The 19,845-nt window shown below is 39.9% G+C and overlaps 1 protein-coding gene across 2 annotated transcripts in view; it reads right to left on the bottom strand.

The window, feature by feature from the left end:
- The window catches only part of LOC112247249 (EGF-like repeat and discoidin I-like domain-containing protein 3), a 199,342-nt gene that overhangs the window by 157,903 nt on the left and 21,594 nt on the right, over positions 1 to 19,845 (bottom strand). The window lies entirely within an intron of this gene.

The raw sequence follows: 19,845 nt of genomic DNA on the forward strand, positions 1-19,845 counted from the left end.
ACAGGGATGCTGGCACATGTTGATTCCAATGCTTCCCACAGTTATGTCAAGTTGTCTGGATGTCATTTGGACATGTGCACTTTTATTTCGTTCAACAATAGGTACAAAAAATGCTATGTGCCCAAAAACACACAACATAAACTATAAAAGTATTGCGAGTGAACAGACACCATATACAATGAGCAATTATTCACAAAGACATGATGGGGAACAGAGGACTAAATACATGTAGATTGACTGGGGAATGAAAATCAGGTGTGTATGGGACAAGACAAAACAAATGGACATATGAAAAATGGAGCGGCGATGGCTAGAAAGCCAGTGACGTCGATCGCCAAACGCCGCCCGAACAAGGAGAGGAGCCGACTTCGGCGGAAGTCGTGACAAGATAAAGAAACTGTCAAAATACAATACAATCTAAATCATAAGTCAAGAAACAAATCAGTCATGTCTGTTGTTCTGGTCAGGCCACAAATTTTCCTTAACATCACAGGTGATATTCTCCTTGGCCAGACAGCGGGGGAAATATCTTCTGGCATGACGGATCCACCCCTGACAGGACTTTGCTGGAATGTCACCACAGGCCTCCTCCATTGCCTGGAGAAGGGCCATACGTTCATGGGGTTTGCGATCATACACCTTCCACTGCCATGCTGAAAACAACTCCTCAATGGGATTGAGAAATGGGGAATATGGTAGGAGATAGAGAATTGTAAACCTGGGATGGTCATGGAACCAGCTGCGTCATGGAACCAGCTACCCATTGTGGCTCATAGCTGCGTATATGGTGACATTTCCCCCTCACTGGCCAGTTACTTCAATGATGGCGTGTTGACCAATGATGTTCCCTCCTCTCCTCTTTGTCTTCGCTAAATTGAATCCAGCCACATCTATGAAAATTAGTTCCTGGGTGATGGGATTTGCAAAGGTAGAGCATTTTTTGTTATACGTTTGTTATTGAACTGCAATCTGAGTATAAAGCAAAACATGTGCCAATAGTATTGCAGATTTGGTGTATGGTTCTGCCGAATGAGTTACAGGTTTGTGTCATTGTGCCTCATGGGCCAGTTTTAGTGTGTAAGCAATTGGGAAAAGCTGTAATGTTTTGTATATTCAGTGTATAGTTACAGAACTAACAAACGCTAAAAATAAACTATTGTGAACTATTGTTCTCATGTTATCTTCCCAATGCCTCCACACATTTCTCCATATATGGTAGATAAATACTAATGTATGTTTTTTCTTTGTTTGGTGAGAATGGCTTACAGCAAGACATTTTACAGTATAAAATTCTACGAAATATGACTTAATATGTCATTTCTTCAGCACCACAATATAAATAAAACTCCAAGCAATGCCGACAGCATTACGAAACTACTCAAAGTCTTAAACATAATGGGAAATGTTCCAACCTCACTTTTCTTAACATTTGCAAAAGCTCATTAAGAGAAAAAGACTTGACTATTGCATTCATTGAGCAGAGTCATATAACTTGCAAACGTTGTATCCTGTCAAAATCATCACTCTCTAAATGTTAGAAAATTGCACCGTTTTGTAATGGATTACAGCTGGTAAGATTTGCCTCTTCCACTACAATTGTAGCCTAGGGGACTTCTTTTGTGAGACGTTTGAGTGGCAGTAACTGCAAAGTGCATTTCCATAGCTTTTGTGTCTGTGTCTGTCTACGCTTCAAAAAAGAAAAGAAAACTTTCATAGAGCCGAGACTTTTTCAAAGTGTGTAGGCTTTCTGTTGGTTATGTATGCATTGTGCTCAGCAATTTCAACTGTCACTGTCTATGAATAAACTAAAGTTAACTCTAAAAGGTAAACAAAGATGGGACCAAAGACTTGACTTCTGCTTGCCAATAGTGAGCATGTTTTTATATTGCCAGCCAGCCTGTTTCATGAAGGCAGAGCGCGTGTGCCAGTAAGCCACAGCAGATGTTGCCTGCTTGGATAGTGCAGTTTACGAGTTGCTTTAGAGTTGCTGAAAAACAGCAAGTACTGACACACACGCATTAGTGACATAGGAGTACTCCGGAAGTAGATGGAAGGATAATGCATGTCTATATGGAATGGTATTCAGGCCAAATAAGCTCAAATAAGTAAGCAGATCATAATTCATGCTTGTCTGTGACCTACATACTGACAAATCCAATATGTTCAATATGGACAAATCCCAAACAGGGACAGTGTATTTAGAAAATGGTAAAAGCGATATTATACTTAAGGAGTTGCCACACTTGTAAAAAAGGTTTAGTACATGTCAACACTGATCAAAACCACAATAATCATACATCTGTAGTTGTGCAGCAGACTGATAACATTTCAAAAAAGCTTTAGATAAAAAATCCTATGAAAATACAGTTCTTAGCAACCCTTTTCAGATGTTTCAAAAAATATCCCAAACCAGCCATTCTGGCGAAAAAGCACTAGTGATGACTTTTTCAAAGGGATCCCCTCCTCTCTGCCTGAGATGGTACTGTCCGTGGCATGATATGACTGCCCTGGGGCAGATTGGCTTCATCTGAATGACCATCCTTAAAACCATCCATAACGTAAATGGGTACTAGCCAAGTCGTCCAGCAGAGGCCAGAAATTACCCCAATGTATACTGAGGAGATACAGGGAACCATGCGTAGTGCACATATACAAAACCCCACAGACGTCTATGGGTGGATGTGTTAGAATAATCGCACAATGCATTTGCCCGGCAGTGGGCCACGAAATAGACATGGTTATCATAACGTAAACAAAATCTGCCCATACACACTGTGGAACAATAAAGGGGTGTTTGAGCAAGTTATCTGTGTTTGTAGATATGCAGACATTGTATTATGACCTGAGTTCATTTTTTTACTGTACTCAGATCACCATTACTTCCACAGACATTTCAGTCACTTAGCAACACTCTTGTCCAGAACAATTAGGGTTAAGTACCTTGCTCAAGGACATGTCAACATTTTGTTCACATAGTCAGCTCGGGGATTTGAACCAGCCTCCTTTCAGTTAACCGCTAGGCTACCTGCTGCCCGAGACAGATAGCGCATCATTGCTCTAAAGGATATGGCATGTATTGCACAAGCCATTTTTACCAACAGTGATTTTTTATGATTCCATGACTGATTTAATGAAGAAGGGGAAATTAAAGAAAATAGGAGCATGCTTACTGGGAGATCTGAATCATCTGAATTTTAATGATCAAATCACATTGCCGTTGTCAAATTTCTTGAACAATCTGACTCATTGGAAGCTGATAAGGAAAATACCAGGTAGTGCAGTGGGTCAGAGTGATGACAGTTTTTGTATGGCCTCGGAATCATGAAAGAACCAAAGGACTCTAGTTTCACAGCAGTACTATCAGCCCCAGTCAGAGCGCTCTGCTTCTGTCCAGAAGTAGTACATAAGGAGGACCACCTCACATCTATCAGACCTGGTTCACATACAGTACTTTCAAAATACTTGAGATACTCTTGATTTCCTAGTACAATGTAAAAAAAAAATAGAATAGTCCCAAAAGGTACAAACTGTCCACCCTGCACTCCGCTCATAAATATAACCAGTCAATTGTAAAGTACAGTATATCTTAAATGGACCGGTGGTACATTCAGACATACGAATTGACTGGTATTTAGGGTTAATCATGGTGTCGATGACGTCGATGAATAACTTATTCCTTATGTAACTGGTCAAATCCTTGAGCATTGAGAGTCTGACAATGATGTCTGATCAGTGCTGACGAGTGAGGTGTGACGTCATAGACGGGTAACGCATATCACTCCGGCTATGTGCCCACCGGCCCACGGCCCAATGACAAGGTCACAACCAATCTGGTTAATGGATCTTATCTCCATTAAGCAGTGTGGCATCAGGAGTGACAGTGCTGTCACCGCTAATTCTGGCAGCCCAGACACCACTCTCAGAGACTGAAAAATCCTGTTTGTGTCTGTGAAGTGGCCTAGGGGAGAACCGAGGACACGATAACTTTGTGTTGGAGATTTTGTGCGTCCTATTGGCTTAACATTCCAGTGTTGCAGAAGGCCACTGACACAGTGAATGTGTGTCTGCAGTAAAATTGGTCCAGTCATTGTCATAATAAGAAGCAGTTTACTTTAATGCAGCCACATAACTGTCTATGAATTTATTTATTTATTTATTTTTATTTCACCTTAATTTAGCCAGGTAGGCTAGTTGAGAACAAGTTCTCATTTGCAACTGTGACCCGGCCAAGATAAAGCATAGCAATTCAACACATACAACAACACAGAGTTACACTTGGAATAAACAAAACATACAGACAATAATACAGTAGAAAAAAAGAAAACAAAAGTCTATATACAGTGAGTGCAAATGAGGTAAGATAAGGGAGTTAAGGCAATAAATAGGCCATGGTGGCGAAGTAATTACAATATAGCAATGTAACACTGGAATGGTAGATGTGCAGGAATTAATGTGCAAGTAGAGATACTGGGGTGCAAAGGAGCAAGATAAATAAAAAAATACAGTATGGAGATGAGGTAGATAGATGGGCTGTTTACAGATGGGCTATGTACAGGTGCAGTGATCTGTAAGCTGCTCTGACAACTGGTGCTTAAAGCTAGTTGAAGGAGATGTGAGTCTCCAGCTTCAGTGATTTTTGCCTGTTCGTTCCAGTCATTAGCAGCAGAGAACTGGAAGGAAAGGCGACCAAAGGAGGAATTGGCTTTGGGGGTACCCAGTGAGATATACCTGTTTGAGCGCATGCTATGGGTGGGCCTGCTATGGTGACCAGTGAGCTGAGATAAGGTGGGGCTTTACCTAGCATAGACGTGTAGATAACCTGTAGCCAGTGGGTTTGGCGATGAGTATGAAGCGAGGGCCAACCAACGAGAGCGTACAGGTCGCAGTGGTGGGTAGTGTATGGGGCTTTGGTGACAAAACGGATGGTACTGTGATAGACTGCATCCAATTTGCTGAATAGGGTGTTGGAGGCTATTTTATAGATGACATCGCCGAAGTCGAGGATCGGTAGGATGGTCAGTTTTACAAGGATATGTTTGGCAGCATGAGTGAAGGATGCATTGTTGCGATATAGGATTCTAGATTTAATTTTGGATTGGAGATGCTTAATGTGAGTCTGGAAGGAGAGTTTACAGTCTAACCAGACACCTAGGTATTTGTAGTTGTCCACATATTCTAAGTCAGAGCCGTCCAGAGTAGTGATGCTGGACGGGCGGGCAGGTGCGGGCGATGATCAATTGAATGGCATACATGTAGTTTTACTTGCATTTAAGAGCAGTTGGAGGCCACGGAAGGAGAGTTGTATGGTATTGAAGCTCGTCTGGAGGTTAGCTAACACAGCGTCCAAAGAGGGGCCAGAAGAATAGAATGGTGTCGTCTGCGTAGAGGTGGATCAGAGAATCACCAGAAGGAAGAGCGACATCATTAATGTATACAGAGAAGAGAGTCGGCCCGAGAATTGAACCCTCTGGCACCCCCATAGAGACTGCCAGAGGTCCGGACAACAGGCCCTCCGATTTGACACACTGAACTCTATCAGAGAAGTAGTTGGTAAACCAGGCGAGGCAATAATTTGAGAGACCAAGGCTGTCGAGTCTGCCAATAAGAATGTGGTGATTGACAGAGTGGAAAGCCTTGGCCAGGTGAATGAATACGGCTGCACAGTAATGTCTCTTATCGATGGCGGTTATGATGTCGTTTAGGACCTTGAGCGTGGCTGAGGTGCACCCATGACCAGCTCTGAATCAGTGACAGATGTACGTTTTGATTGATGTCATGCAGTAAATGTGCATCAAAGGATATTACTTGATTGTATGTTTTGAGTTAAGCATTTCATAAATAAAGAGCAACAGTATATACTGTAGAGCGAGATATATGTATATTAAAATGTCATCAAACATCATAATCACTGAAGATGGAGGCTTGACAGACCATAAAATTACTTTTTTTAATGAAACCTCCCATTGTGGGATACTGCGATTGATGCTCACATGACAATAACAGGCTGGGGACATCTCGGTTGGTTTGGTTTGACTATTGTATGAGTTCTGAGAATGGACTTCCCATGGAGTCATTCACAGTAAGCCCAATGTAAAGAATTACATCAAAACTGTGACATTCTTATTATCATTCGGTTATGTATTTTTTTCCAGGAAATTAGAGTGAGTGACAAATACGGGCACAACTCCTGCAAAACAGGATGTATCTATCGATTGGAGTAGATCCATCTCTAGATGTGATGGGGTGGTCCAATCACAGTCACTCATTCCTTTGCCAAACACCTGTAATTGGCCAATTAAATCAGACAATTAGTGAGGCATACATGAGAGGCCCTAGGAATAATACAATGCATTGGCAAATTAAAAAGATGGTTGACTTGGCTGGTGTTTATAAAAATACCACCTTGTTGTGTGTGTTAAGCTAATATAATTATTAATTAGAACTATTAATGTGAAAGAATCTTCAAGAACCAACCATATTGCTGGAATTAATTAGCAGAAAAACGAAGACTATTCTCTCTCTCTCGCTGAGAAGCAAATGTTCCACATACCTCCTATACATCATCATTCCTCAATTTGATTGTTGTTCCATAACAGAACATGGTGAGACTGACATGATCAGGATGCACAGTTTGAAATATCGAAATGAACTCTGAACCAACTATATTAATTTCAGGACAGGTTGAAAAGGATTAAACATTTCTGGCAATTTAGCTAGCTAGCTCGCTGTTGCTAGCTAATTTGTCCTGGGATAACAACATTGGGTTGTTATTTTACCTGAAATACACAAGGTCCTGTGCTCCGAGAATTAATCCACAGATAAAATGGTAAACCGAGTTTGTTTCTAGTAATCTCCCCTCCTTCAGGCTACTTCTTCTTCTTCGGACTTTATATGGCGGTTGGCAACCAACTTTAAGGTGCATTACCACCACCAACTGGACTAGAGTGTGGACCGCAGTTCATGTTTCAATCACCCACGTGGGTATATGCTACTAAAAACCAATGAGGTGATGGGAGAGGCGGGACTTGCAGCGCATCAAGCGTCACAAATAGAACCAAGTTCTATTTTAGCGGCTGGCTACGCAGACGCTCGTTGACACACAGTAGTAATGGGTGCAATGATTGAATAACATGCATGTGTACATTTTTTATTTTATTTTTGCACACGTTACTCACGCAGGTGTGGTCAGCATGTTAGAGTGGGTGGGTTGAGCAGAAAATTGTATAAATAGTTGGAAGTCTTGCGGAAACAAAGAGATAAAGTGGTCAGAGGTGACAACACTACGCTTCTGTTAAAGGGTCTTCACACTTACTAGAGTTTTCACCAAAATACCCTCGGCTACACATATTAGTCAATGTAAACGTGCAAACCTCTCACGTCTTGACCACTACCTCAGGAGGGAGCGCACAACACAAGCTCAACAGTTGCCCCCCTTTAGGCAGGGGAGCATAAACAGAATTGTCTCTTTCATTTAATAGCAGAGCAATGTTTTTGAAACAGCTGAAATGTACATTTTCCTTATTTTTGAGACTTGTTTTATTTAGTTTTTACCTCTAATCGTATTAACAAACTGTTACTTTCTGAAATCGTCACCGTAGCTTTAAATCTCAACTGGATTTAGTTTTGCTTGACTGCACTGAGTAATCCCCAGAGAATGATCAATGTTTTCTGTCACACTTTGCTTTTACTTCATATAATGACATCCACAATATTGATCAAATTAAGCCTGGTTAAACCTAAGAGCTCCTATCTCATCATCTAATAGCCAGCACATTGATTTGAGGATGCAGAAATGATTTACTTAAGCTAGCTAGCTAATGTTACCTAGCTGTTAATATTAATGACACTGTATGATAATGTTACTCTACTTTTATGTTCGTATGGGAGGGGTAAATGTTCATTATTGATATGCTAACATTACTTGATCATGAAGGATGTTGTTAGCTAGCTAGCAGAAGTTGTATTGTCAGCTAATTTAATGTGTACGGACAAGAAAATAAATCCTTGAATTGTCTGTACATTCTGAATTGTTGCATTATTCAAGAGTGTAATATGGTTTGGTTGCATTATTCAATAGTGTAATATGTTTTAGAATAAAAATTGCTCGGACTCTGAAATAGCTTATAGTTAGCTACTGTGATATTTACTGTCAATTTGAGTTGCAGACCCAGAATGTCACATTGACAGCCACAACGAAAGGTAAAGCAAGGAGGACTACGTAATCCAACTACAAAAATGAAGTAATTTTAATTAGCCTGGATTACTTACTTTAAAACAACTTGTAATCTGATCACATTTACATTCTTAAAAACAGCTAGTTAAATTCTAGATTACTTAATCTAATATCAAAGTGGAAATTCTGGAACCCTATTTTGATAGTAAAATAAGAACAACAATTCCCTAGTCAAAACCCAAATTCATGACAATCACTCGTTAAGGTTGCACATCAAAATATCTGGAATAATGATTCCGTGCTTCAACATGATGTTAAAATAAACTATTTATTCATTTAAATGTAACATTTTGGTAGTCTTTAGTTTACTAAACTTCTTAATGAAACTCTTCAAATTACTTTTATAAAATGAAGAGGCTACAATTATGTTCATTTGCGTGATCCCACAGCAATTGTGGTGCAGTCAAATCATGTGCTGGCGCCACCAACTGAACATGTTAGCATGGAGCCCTGTGGTATAATCACATTACTAAATGAAACAATTCTATATTTAAGTATTACAAGTTATCAAAATGTCATCAGATTGTTACTCATTTTGAGTAATCCAAATGACTACATTACCAATGACTTTATTATTTTTTTAAATCACACTAACGGATTACATTTTTCATGTTTATTTTTTTATTTATTTTATTTCACCTTTATTTAACCAGGTAGGCAAGTTGAGAACAAGTTCTCATTTACAATTGCGACCTGGCCAAGATAAAGCAAAGCAGTTCGACAGATACAACGACACAGAGTTACACATGGAGTAAAACAAACATACAGTCAATAATACAGTATAAACAAGTCTATATACAATGTGAGCAAATGAGGTGAGAAGGGAGGTAAAGGCAAAAAAGGCCATGGTGGCAAAGTAAATACAATATAGCAAGTAAAACACTGGAATGGTAGTTTTGCAATGGAAGAATGTGCAAAGTAGAAATAAAAATAATGGGGTGCAAAGGAGCAAAATAAATAAATAAATACAAATTAAATACAGTTGGGAAAGTGGTAGTTGTTTGGGCTAAATTATAGGTGGGCTATGTACAGGTGCAGTAATCTGTGAGCTGCTCTGACAGTTGGTGCTTAAAGCTAGTGAGGGAGATAAGTGTTTGCAGTTTCAGAGATTTTTGTAGTTTGTTCCAGTCATTGGCAGCAGAGAACTGGAAGGAGAGGCGGCCAAAGAAAGAATTGGTTTTGGGGGTGACTAGAGAGATATACCTGCTGGAGCGTGTGCTACAGGTGGGAGATGCTATGGTGACCAGCGAGCTGAGATAGCAGGGTCTTGTAGATGAATGTAATCCGCCCAACCCTGTCCACAAGCCACTACCTGCTACGTTAACATGTGGCTTTGGTCAAATAAAATAAAACAATGCACTCTTAAGAATGAGCTTTGAGTCGCTGTTACCAATCATCTGGCTCATATTAGAGATACATTACATCAAATCAGATGTTCTTATAAAGCCCTTTTTACATGAGCAGATGTCACAAAACTATTGTACTGAAACCCAACCTAAAACCCCAAACACCAAGCGTAGTGTCTTTGAAAGATCTTGAAACCAAACAGTAGTGTTTTGCAAGTAAAACATAATATATTTTTGTAATCTTCTTCGGGTTGCTTTCCTATTAAAATGTGTCCTAAGACAAAATAGAGGAACATGTGTATGACATGTTTTTTAAATGTACAATCGCATGGTGGATAATTAAACATTTCATAGCCCTTTTATGGGATTCCTTTTTTTGACAACCTGAATAAAATCTCAAATTGAGCATCAAATTACTCTTTCAAGCATAAGAAAAGGTCTAAGAAAAACACATTTCTGGGACTGACGGGAAGATAATATTTACCCTTTCAGCTCAGGCCAATAGTCAGACACATCCACTTCCTGATTACGAGCGATCATTTGCCTTCTACTTTTAATCAATATGTTTTCCACATCTGTTTTCGTGTGTGTCTGTGAGAAAACAATTGTATATCAGCATGGATGTACTCAATATCACTCTCTGTTCCACATAAACATCCTGTTGGAGTAGCGTCATACAAAGAAACTGCTGTGACTCTAATGAGGAACATCCCATCTACACATGGCAATAAAAACGATTCTGTTTGTAGCCACATTCTGTGTGATATGATAGTTTTGTCTGGGTGTAGGCGCCGTACAAGAGATGCATTGTGGGTCGAGTCGCAGCCAGAAGTTGACACCCATCCATTCATGATTGAATCATTTAAAATCTCTGTACATTTCTAAAGAAAAGATGGCAAATGGCAGTTGCACATTTCTGGAAATCCTTTGTCATAGAGACACAGAAGAGCTTATTAACACCATTGTGTTTTAAATAACTATTCACTTCTTGTTCTGGTACATCAAATTCACTCTACTACAACCCCAAATGTCTTAAAGCTAACATTTACTGCAAGCAGAGTTAAGAATCCGTCAGATGCTACAGAGCCTCCCCAGAGAGTTAGGGAGAAAGCAGATTCCAGATGTCATACGGTAGCTATTGTGCTGTTGAGCGGTATTATGAAAAGACTTTACACAATGGATTTATAGTGTTTCCAAATGAACTTTGCAGAATATTCCACATAAATACAGAACAGAGAATAGGCCATATTGCTTGGATTGCAAAAATGTCTTGTAAAAGCTGCTATAATATGCAAATGCCAGTCAGCTCCTGCTCTCCACTGCTCTAAAAGTCACTGTAGTTGTATCCTGGTGAACATGTGGTTGGGTCAAAGCCCCAGCTTCTCGCGTTTTTACTTTTTTATTACTTTTAAAGCCATACAGTATGTGTAAATAAAACATAAAGCACATCCTAATAAACCAAATACACGGAGAGAGAGAAAATGTGTGTTTAAGAAAGAGAGGGAATTATCTAAATGCTTCTGTTTATTTCACTTTAGTTTATTATCTATTTCACTTGCTTTGGCAATGTAAACATATTTTTTACCATACCAATAAAGCCCTTTGAATTGAATTGAGAGAAATGAGCTGAGAGAGAGAGAGATGAGATAAGAGAGAGATAATTATTTTTGGCTCTATAACAAAGAACAAACAGCAAAAACATATACATGATCAAATAGCAATCTTAGAATCAACTAATCGACTACCAGAACACACTGGATTCTCCAATTACATTGAATTAACTACATGACAAAATACAAACCCTCCAACCCAAAAAGGCCTGTGGTGTTGATGGTATCCTAAATAAAATTATAAAATATACAGACCACAAATTCTAATTGGCTATACTTAAACTCTTTAACATCATCCTCAGCTCTGGCATCTTCCCCAATATTTGGCACCAAGTACTGATCACACCAATCGACAAAAGTGGAGACAAATTTGACCCCAATAACTACTGGGGGATATGCGTCAACAGCAACCTTGGGAAAACCCTCTGCATTATCATTAACAGCAAACTCTTACATTTCCTCAGCGAAAACAATGTACTGGGCAGATGTCAAATTGTCTTTTTAACAAATTACTGTATAACAGACCATGTATTCACCCTGCACACCCTAACTGACAAACAAACCAAAACAAAGTCAAAGTATTCTCATGCTTTGTTGATTTCAAAAAAGCTCTTGACTATATATCAACGAATTGCCGAGGGCACTAGAATAGTCTGCAGCACCCGGCCTCACCCTACTAGAATCTGAATTCAAATGTCTACTGTCTGCTGATGATCTGGTGCTTCTGTCCCCAACCAAGGAGGGCATACAGCAGCACCTAGATCTTCTGCACAGATTCTGCCAGACCTGGGCCCTGACAGTAAATCTCAGTAAGACAAAAATAATGGTGTTCCAAAAAAAGTCCAGTTGCCAGGACCACGAATACAAATTCCATCTAGACACCGTTCCCCAAGAGCATACACAAAACTATACATACCTCGGTCTAAACATCAGCGCCACAGGTAACTTCAACAAAGCTGTGCCATCAAAGGGAACATAAAATTTGACACACCAAATAGGATCTGGCTAAAAATACTTAAATCAGTTATAGAGCCCATTGCCTTTTATGGTTGTCTGAGGTCTGCTCACCAACCAAGAATTCACAAAATGGAACAAACACCAAATTGAGACTGCATGCAAAATTCTGTAAAAATATGTGTGCACACTGCCCACAGAATGAGGTGGAAACTGAGCTACACTTCCTATCCTCCTGACAGATGTATGACCATATTAGAGACACATATTTCCCTCAGATTACACAGATCCACAAAGAATTCAAAAACAAATCCAATTTTGATAAACTCCTATATCTATTGGGTGAAATACCAGTGCGCCATCACAGCAGCAAGATGTGTGACCTGTTGCCACAAGAAAAGGGCAACCAGTGAAGAACAAACACCATTGTAACTACAACCTATATTTATGTTTATTTATTTTCCCTTTTCTAATTTAAATATTTGCACATCATTACACGGTATATAGACATAATATGACATTTGCAATGTCTTTATTATTCTGGAACTTTTGTGAGTGTAACGTTTCCTGTTTCCTGAGAGAGAGGGAGAGAGAGAGAGAGAGAGAGAGAGAGAGAGAGAGAGGGAGGGAGAGAGAGAGAGGGAGAGAGAGATGGAGAGAGAGAGAGAGAGAGAGAGAGAGAGAGAGAGAGAGAGTGCTATAAAAGAAAGAAATAGGGAAAAATAGAGCAGGAGAAAGAAATGTGCAGGGAAAAAAATTATATCTCTAGGACCGGTATGTGCAGATGACTGAGGCATGTGAATTGGGATTAAGTGTCTCACTGCCATGAGGAGGGCAGGAAGGGGTGATGGGGAGAAGGGGCTAGGGCACAAGCCAAGGAGACAAGCTGCCACACGCCAGATGGGACACCATATTAACATTTCAGAGATCACACCTCGCCACCTGTGAACAGTTACATACTGTATGACACCACCGATACCATAGTGACAGACACACAACGCAAGCTTCAATCCACAACCACCAACGCAGCATGGGCTCAGGTTGAGGTTGGATACACCCATGCACACACAATCACAGATGTGTGTGTGTCATTTCTGGGGGTGTTTCTGATCTCACTTACCAACCTCCACACCTCTAGCACACTTGAGCCCTGAGAAACCAGTGAAACACTCACATGAAAAGGCCTTGTCAGCCAGAACATTGAGTCAGGCGGCCCATTTTCGCAGTGATTGGTATGAACATTTCCCTTCCAAGACGCAGGGAGACAAGAACACTGGATTCCGAGGGGTTAGAGAACAGCAAGATCGCTCATATGTGACCTAATTGTTGTGTGTATTTACTGACATGTACAGTATGTGCAAGTGATAGATGCACACACACACACACACACACACACACACACACACACACACACACACACACACACACACACACACACACACACACACACACACACACACACACACTACATGTTCACATTTTGTAAATGTATGTAAATTGTAATGTCTTTTTCGTTATGTGACGGACACAAGTATGACTAGCTGTTGCCATTGGAGTCCGCTAATGGGGATAATTTCTTTGGCACAATAATCTAAAGAGGGAGAATTGGAATTTGATTAGAACTCAAATGAGTTCAGAGAGTGAGCTAATGTCAGACTGGTCACAATATTCTACAGGGTTGGTAATCCGCAACAGAACATTAGTCCATTTTCAAAATAAATGTTTTGTTGGGATGGTTCATTCTAAAAGGCCTAACTTTGCTCTGGTGTTAGCTAATATTCACAAATAGCTTCTATACACCCTCCTCTAAAGTGGATTGGCCCATGGTCCACAGTGATAAATACTGAAGTATTTATTTAGACCACCATCCAAACAAAATAACACTCTTCTTGGGCTTCACAAAGATAATCAGTTGACTGGATACAAGCCAATATAAAGTCATTATATTTTAATGGAACACAAAAGGACTATCCTTGCATTTGATATTGGTTCACCAAATGACAAAAAAATCACAAAGGTGGAAAAAGTACAATGAGGCTTTTTGTACACATGCCAAGTGACTAGAACATGATTTGTTCTCATCAAAAAAAAGCCTGATTCATCCCTCTATAGTCCATATTGTCATTGTAGAAATAGAGGGAGACAAGACACTCCTCGTTTGGCAAAAACTGGTTGAATCAACATTGTTTCGATGTCATTTTTCGATGACAACATTCTATATACTTCCGGCCCGTCCTTGGACACTGTGCTATCTAACCTCCAAACGAGCTTCAATGCTATACAACACTCCTTCCGTGGCCTCCAACTGCTCTTAAACGCTAGTAAAACCAAATGCATGCTTTTCAACCGTTCGCTGCCTGCACCCGCATGCCTGACCAGCATCACCACCCTGGATGGTTCCGACCTTGAATATGTGGACATCTATAAGTACCTAGGTGTCTGGCTAGACTGTAAACTCTCCTTCCAGACTCATATCAAACATCTCCAATCGAAAATCAAATCAAGAGTCGGCTTTCTATTCCGCAACAAAGCCTCCTTCACTCACGCCGCCAAACTTACCCTAGTAAAACTGACTATCCTACCGATCCTCGACTTCGGCGATGTCATCTACAAAATTGTTTCCAACACTCTACTCAGCAAACTGGATGCAGTTTATCACAGTGCCATTCGTTTTGTCACTAAAGCACCTTATACCACCCACCACTGCGACTTGTATGCTCTAGTCGGCTGGCCCTCGCTACATATTCGTCGCCAGACCCACTGGCTCCAGGTCATCTACAAGTCCATGCTAGGTAAAGCTCCGCCTTATCTCAGTTCACTGGTCATGATGGCAACACCCATCCGTAGCACGCGCTCCAGCAGGTGTATCTCACTGATCATCCCTAAAGCCAACACCTCATTTGGCCGCCTTTCGTTCCAGTTCTCTGCTGCCTGTGACTGGAACGAATTGCAAAAATCGCTGAAGTTGGAGACTTTTATCTCCCTCACCAACTTCAAACATCTGCTATCTGAGCAGTTAACCGATCGCTGCAGCTGTACATAGTCTATCGGTAAATAGACCACCCATTTTTACCTACCTCATCCCCATACTGTTTTTATTTATTTACTTTTCTGCTCTTTTGCACACCAATATCTCTACCTGTACATGACCATCTGATCATTTATCACTCCAGTGTTATTAATCTGCAAAATTGTAATTATTCACCTACCTCCTCATGCCTTTTGCACACAATGTATATAGACTCCCCTTTTTTTTCTACTGTGTTATTGACTTGTTAATTGTTTACTCCATGTGTAACTCCATGTGTTGTCTGTTCACACTGCTATGCTTTATCTTGGCCAGGTCGCAGTTGCAAATGAGAACTTGTTCTCAACTAGCCTACCTGGTTAAATAAAGGTGAAATAAAAAATAAAAAATAAATAAAAAATTCAACAACAACAACAAAAAAATTGATGATGTTGAATCAACATGGAAAACTGATTGAATTTGAAAAAAAAATCATAAGGGAATTTTGTATTTTTCTCACCCAAATTTTAACCTAAATCCAATGACGTTGAGATTTACGCTGAATTCTGGTTAGTTGACAAATCAACCAAATGTAAATCAAAAGTAGATGTTTAACTGATGTCAGTGCCCAGTGGGTCTCTTCTGTAATTTAGATTAAATGTTTAAAGGGAATGAGAGAAAGAAGATAGAAAAGAAAGGCAATAAAAATATGCAGAAAGAGTCAAAGGAACCCAGGCAAACATAAAATACAGACTTTGTGGTCTTAACAAGCCGACACAGTGAGAATCTGTTCCCAAAGAAAGGCAGTGCCAAAACAATGCAAAGACAAATAAAACCAAGCAGACGAGATGAGGAATAGAAAGAGAGAAAAAAGAGAGAACGAAAAGAGAGCATTGCATCTCTGTGACAGCCATAGCAAGTAGCAATGACATGGAGCAGGCCGGCCGTTTATCTCTAAATAGCGCGATTGCTTTTTGGAGGACGCAGCCCAGGGAGATGGATCTGCTTTGTTGATAGTCTGCTAGGGGTTTGAAGATGAGAGAGACCTTTAGTGATGCTGGGAATCCAGTGAATCGCTGAAGCCATCCTTCAACCTTGCCCCCTCTACGGGGTTAAATACATCTGCTGAGCCGATGGGATCCAGGCGGCAGCGAAACTGTGAGGTTCAGACAGTGATGGCTTCATTTTCATGACGAAAGCCAAGGGATCACAATGTCATGTAAATGTTTGTTAACTTTGAGAGGTTGCTTTGGTTTATCTAATGGTGGATCTGAACTGAGAGGATGATTAGTCTACTATACTGTTTGCTTCCCCGACGTTCATATACATGAAGTCAGCCCTTGGCGTTTGCAACCCAAACCACTACAGTCACGGTCGTGGTGACCGTGGTGTTGGGACTGAACCAGATGCCAGAATCACCAGGTATGGTCGTGCTTCAGTTGCTATGAGGTAGGTGGCTTCTCCAAACTGTAATCATTGCTTGAACTTCAGACCCAAACACTTTTCCTTCTCCTTGGGTTCCATGTCTAAAAACCCGATTCAGCAGCCACAGAAATCTCCATGTCTCCTTCCAAAGCGTTCAAAGGGACTGAGGGTCTTTCCTCCCAGCCATAGGCCAACAGTCTGACTTAGCTTATCCAGCACTTTGTCTGATAAGTGCTTCCATCCACATAAGACGACCTCCACCACTTTCCTTTCTCATTCCTGAGATTTAATCAAAATTGCTTTGCAACTGCTTGTGACAAGAAAGTTCCGGGAACTTGGCCAAAGTCAGTGTGGTAGAAGACTGATTTTAGCTTATTTCCTCTTAGAAAAAGAATCGCTATCTCAAACCTAAAATGGTTCTTTGGCTGTCCCCATTGAAGAACTCTTTGAAGAACCCTTTTTGTTACCCAGTAGAACCCTTTTCAGTTTCATGAAGAACCATTTCCACAGAGGGTTCTAAATGGAAACCAAAAGGGTTCTACCTGAAACCAAAAAGGGTTCTCCAATGGGCACAACCCTTTTTATAGCCCTCATCACTGTGCACTGCCTAGCCTGCTTTGCCAGCTCTAAGCCCTGTAGAGGTACACAGAATGCTTCCGTCTCAGTAAGAGATCAATAACTCACCTCATCATGGGCGAAGGGCAGCCATAATGCACTCTGCTTGGGGCCTGCACAGTTCAGGGGCTTACAGACTAACCTGTAACATGGACCAGGGCTTTTCACAAACTAAACCTGTGTCCTAAGTAAATTATAGTTAGAAAACACACAATTTTAGCCAATTATGTACATCAATCAATATATTGATTGAACAACGTGTCCTGTGGAGGCACTTTTCAATATCATATTCTTCCACTTCTCAGGTAAAACACAGACACAGCGTTTATCAATACACTATATGAAAGAATGTAACATGTTTGATATTCTACATACTTTGATAGTCAGAATAAACTGACTCCAAACTCATACAAGAGGATATGGTAATAGGATTCTCCAGGAACTCTCCAAAGCTGCATTTTCCAAAAATCATTTATCTTCTTAAGCAAGAGCTATGGAATGCAATACTGACTAAGTCTTATCATGGACATCTAACATCTAGAATAATCCAAAAACCTCAATGTTATTTGAATGTTTACTTTGAACCTTCATCCCTCTATAGTTATTAAATTGTTCAAAGGAAAATTGTAAAACTCTATAGTGCCAAAATGTATAGATGATACAGTGAGGTAATAAATGTACAAAAGTGCTTGTGTTCTTGTCTATTTGTCTCTGAAATTCAAGATATGACAGGGTCAAATTGCATTAAATAACAAAAGCTAATCAAAGCAATTCACACACATAAGAGACAAGTCTCAAGGGAGTCCCAGGAGCAGCTGGCAGACCATTTTACCCAGCTGAAGTTCTGACCAAAGTGCCTCTCGCGGATCTCCAATGCCAGTCTGGCATATGGTGTATCTTAACCCAGCACAGTGATATTTCTTGAGGCTCTCTATGTAGCCGAGACAACGTTTCCTTTGACTTTCTCACTTTGTCACACTTTCTGCTACTGTTGCCAACACTAAGGCATTTTGGTTTACTCCAGCCTCTGAATGGGGGTAGAAATGAGGTCTGCTAATGTGATAGCTTTGACATTCCATCAATACCAACATACAATCCAACAAACATCATTCAGCAAATGTACCATATTATACCCAATAGCAAACACATTTGAAATATACAATACCGATCACTTTTACTTAGATGAATTGTTACACTTTGCTTGAGTACAACTATTATCTGCAATAACAAAATCACATCTCACATTGGATTGAACGATATTAAACACTAGAGGTCAGAATTATTGACGAGATGGAAGGAGCCCCACATCCCATCCAATAGCTCCTGCTGAGAGCTTGTCACAAGACAACCCTTTCAATTCAGTTATCTAGGTTACTGATGCATCTGTGATCTCAGATCCCAGAGCTGACTACATTAAACACTGAGTGGTGTGATTGCTCCTCTCTCTACTGTGTCATTACTGATGCCCTACTTCAGGCCCGAGCTGAGCCAGAAGAGCCTAATTCTACGTTGTTACTAGTTACCACAGTCAAAAAGACAAAATTGGCTATATTGTAACTATTAATGATAACAAAAAATGTACTTTTTTTACTTAATTTAAAGTTATGGTTAGACATAAGATTAACAGAATGGTTAAGGTTAAGGTTAAGTTTAAAATCACATGATCAGAAGAGAAATAGTATAAATAGGCAGGGTTTACTACTTTGTGGCTGTCCTAACTAGTGACAACCTTACTGCTGCTAGACTCATTAGAGGGTCTTAATTTGATCACCCTGTTTTAGGAGAACTTTCCTGCAGTGCAGGACACTTTAAACTTGTAGTGTATTTGACGTTTATAGGTGCAATTTCATGGTTTCTAAAATTGTAATAGTTCAACTCATTTCAGTTTATGTGACAAAATAAGTAAGTATAGTGTAGAGAATCATTCTACTATCTAAACTGCTGTGAATTTTTTTTTCAAAGCTGGTGAACAAAACCGAAAGTAAAAGACACAAAAACACAACTTAAGAACGGGAAGCATGAAAATAGTGCACATAAAAACAGATCTATCGCTTCTTAGACTTGCTTTCAAATACAATGACAGATCTATAACTCAGAAAGTTACTTATTACAGCTTTAAAAATACTTCTAAAGTTTGTAATTTCCACTTTGACATTTCAGGCTATCGACCCCACAAAAATGTCCATTAATTATAATTCATATACAGTATTAATTCACATTTCCTGTTGCTGAGTATTATTTTCCTGCTGTAGTAAACTGGCTCAAATTAGGATCCTACATCTGCATCGCTTCCAGAGACAAGATCACCCTGATTAATTCTCGTGGCACGGTTAATATGATCCATAAAACATGTCAGGAAATGAAATGAAATTGGGTAAGGGGGGAGGGGTTGTGGAACGGGGCGAGGCGATAGGTTATTGCACAATTTAAAAAAATAATTTAACAGTCAGAGATCCAGAAAATATATGAATATTTTACAGTACATTGAGACATTAAAGCATTTCGGAGACCTTGTTCATTAAATGGTTGCCTCATGAACATTCTTGTTTGCCTAATGATTTTCACATGGAATTTTAGATGAATAAGACATGACTCCTTAAAAACAGAGCACGTTCAGAAGACTAATTCACAACACCCGTTAAAGTAAGATTTTCA

Source organism: Oncorhynchus tshawytscha, linkage group LG04, assembly GCF_018296145.1.
Source record: "Oncorhynchus tshawytscha isolate Ot180627B linkage group LG04, Otsh_v2.0, whole genome shotgun sequence".
Taxonomy (NCBI): domain Eukaryota; kingdom Metazoa; phylum Chordata; class Actinopteri; order Salmoniformes; family Salmonidae; genus Oncorhynchus; species Oncorhynchus tshawytscha.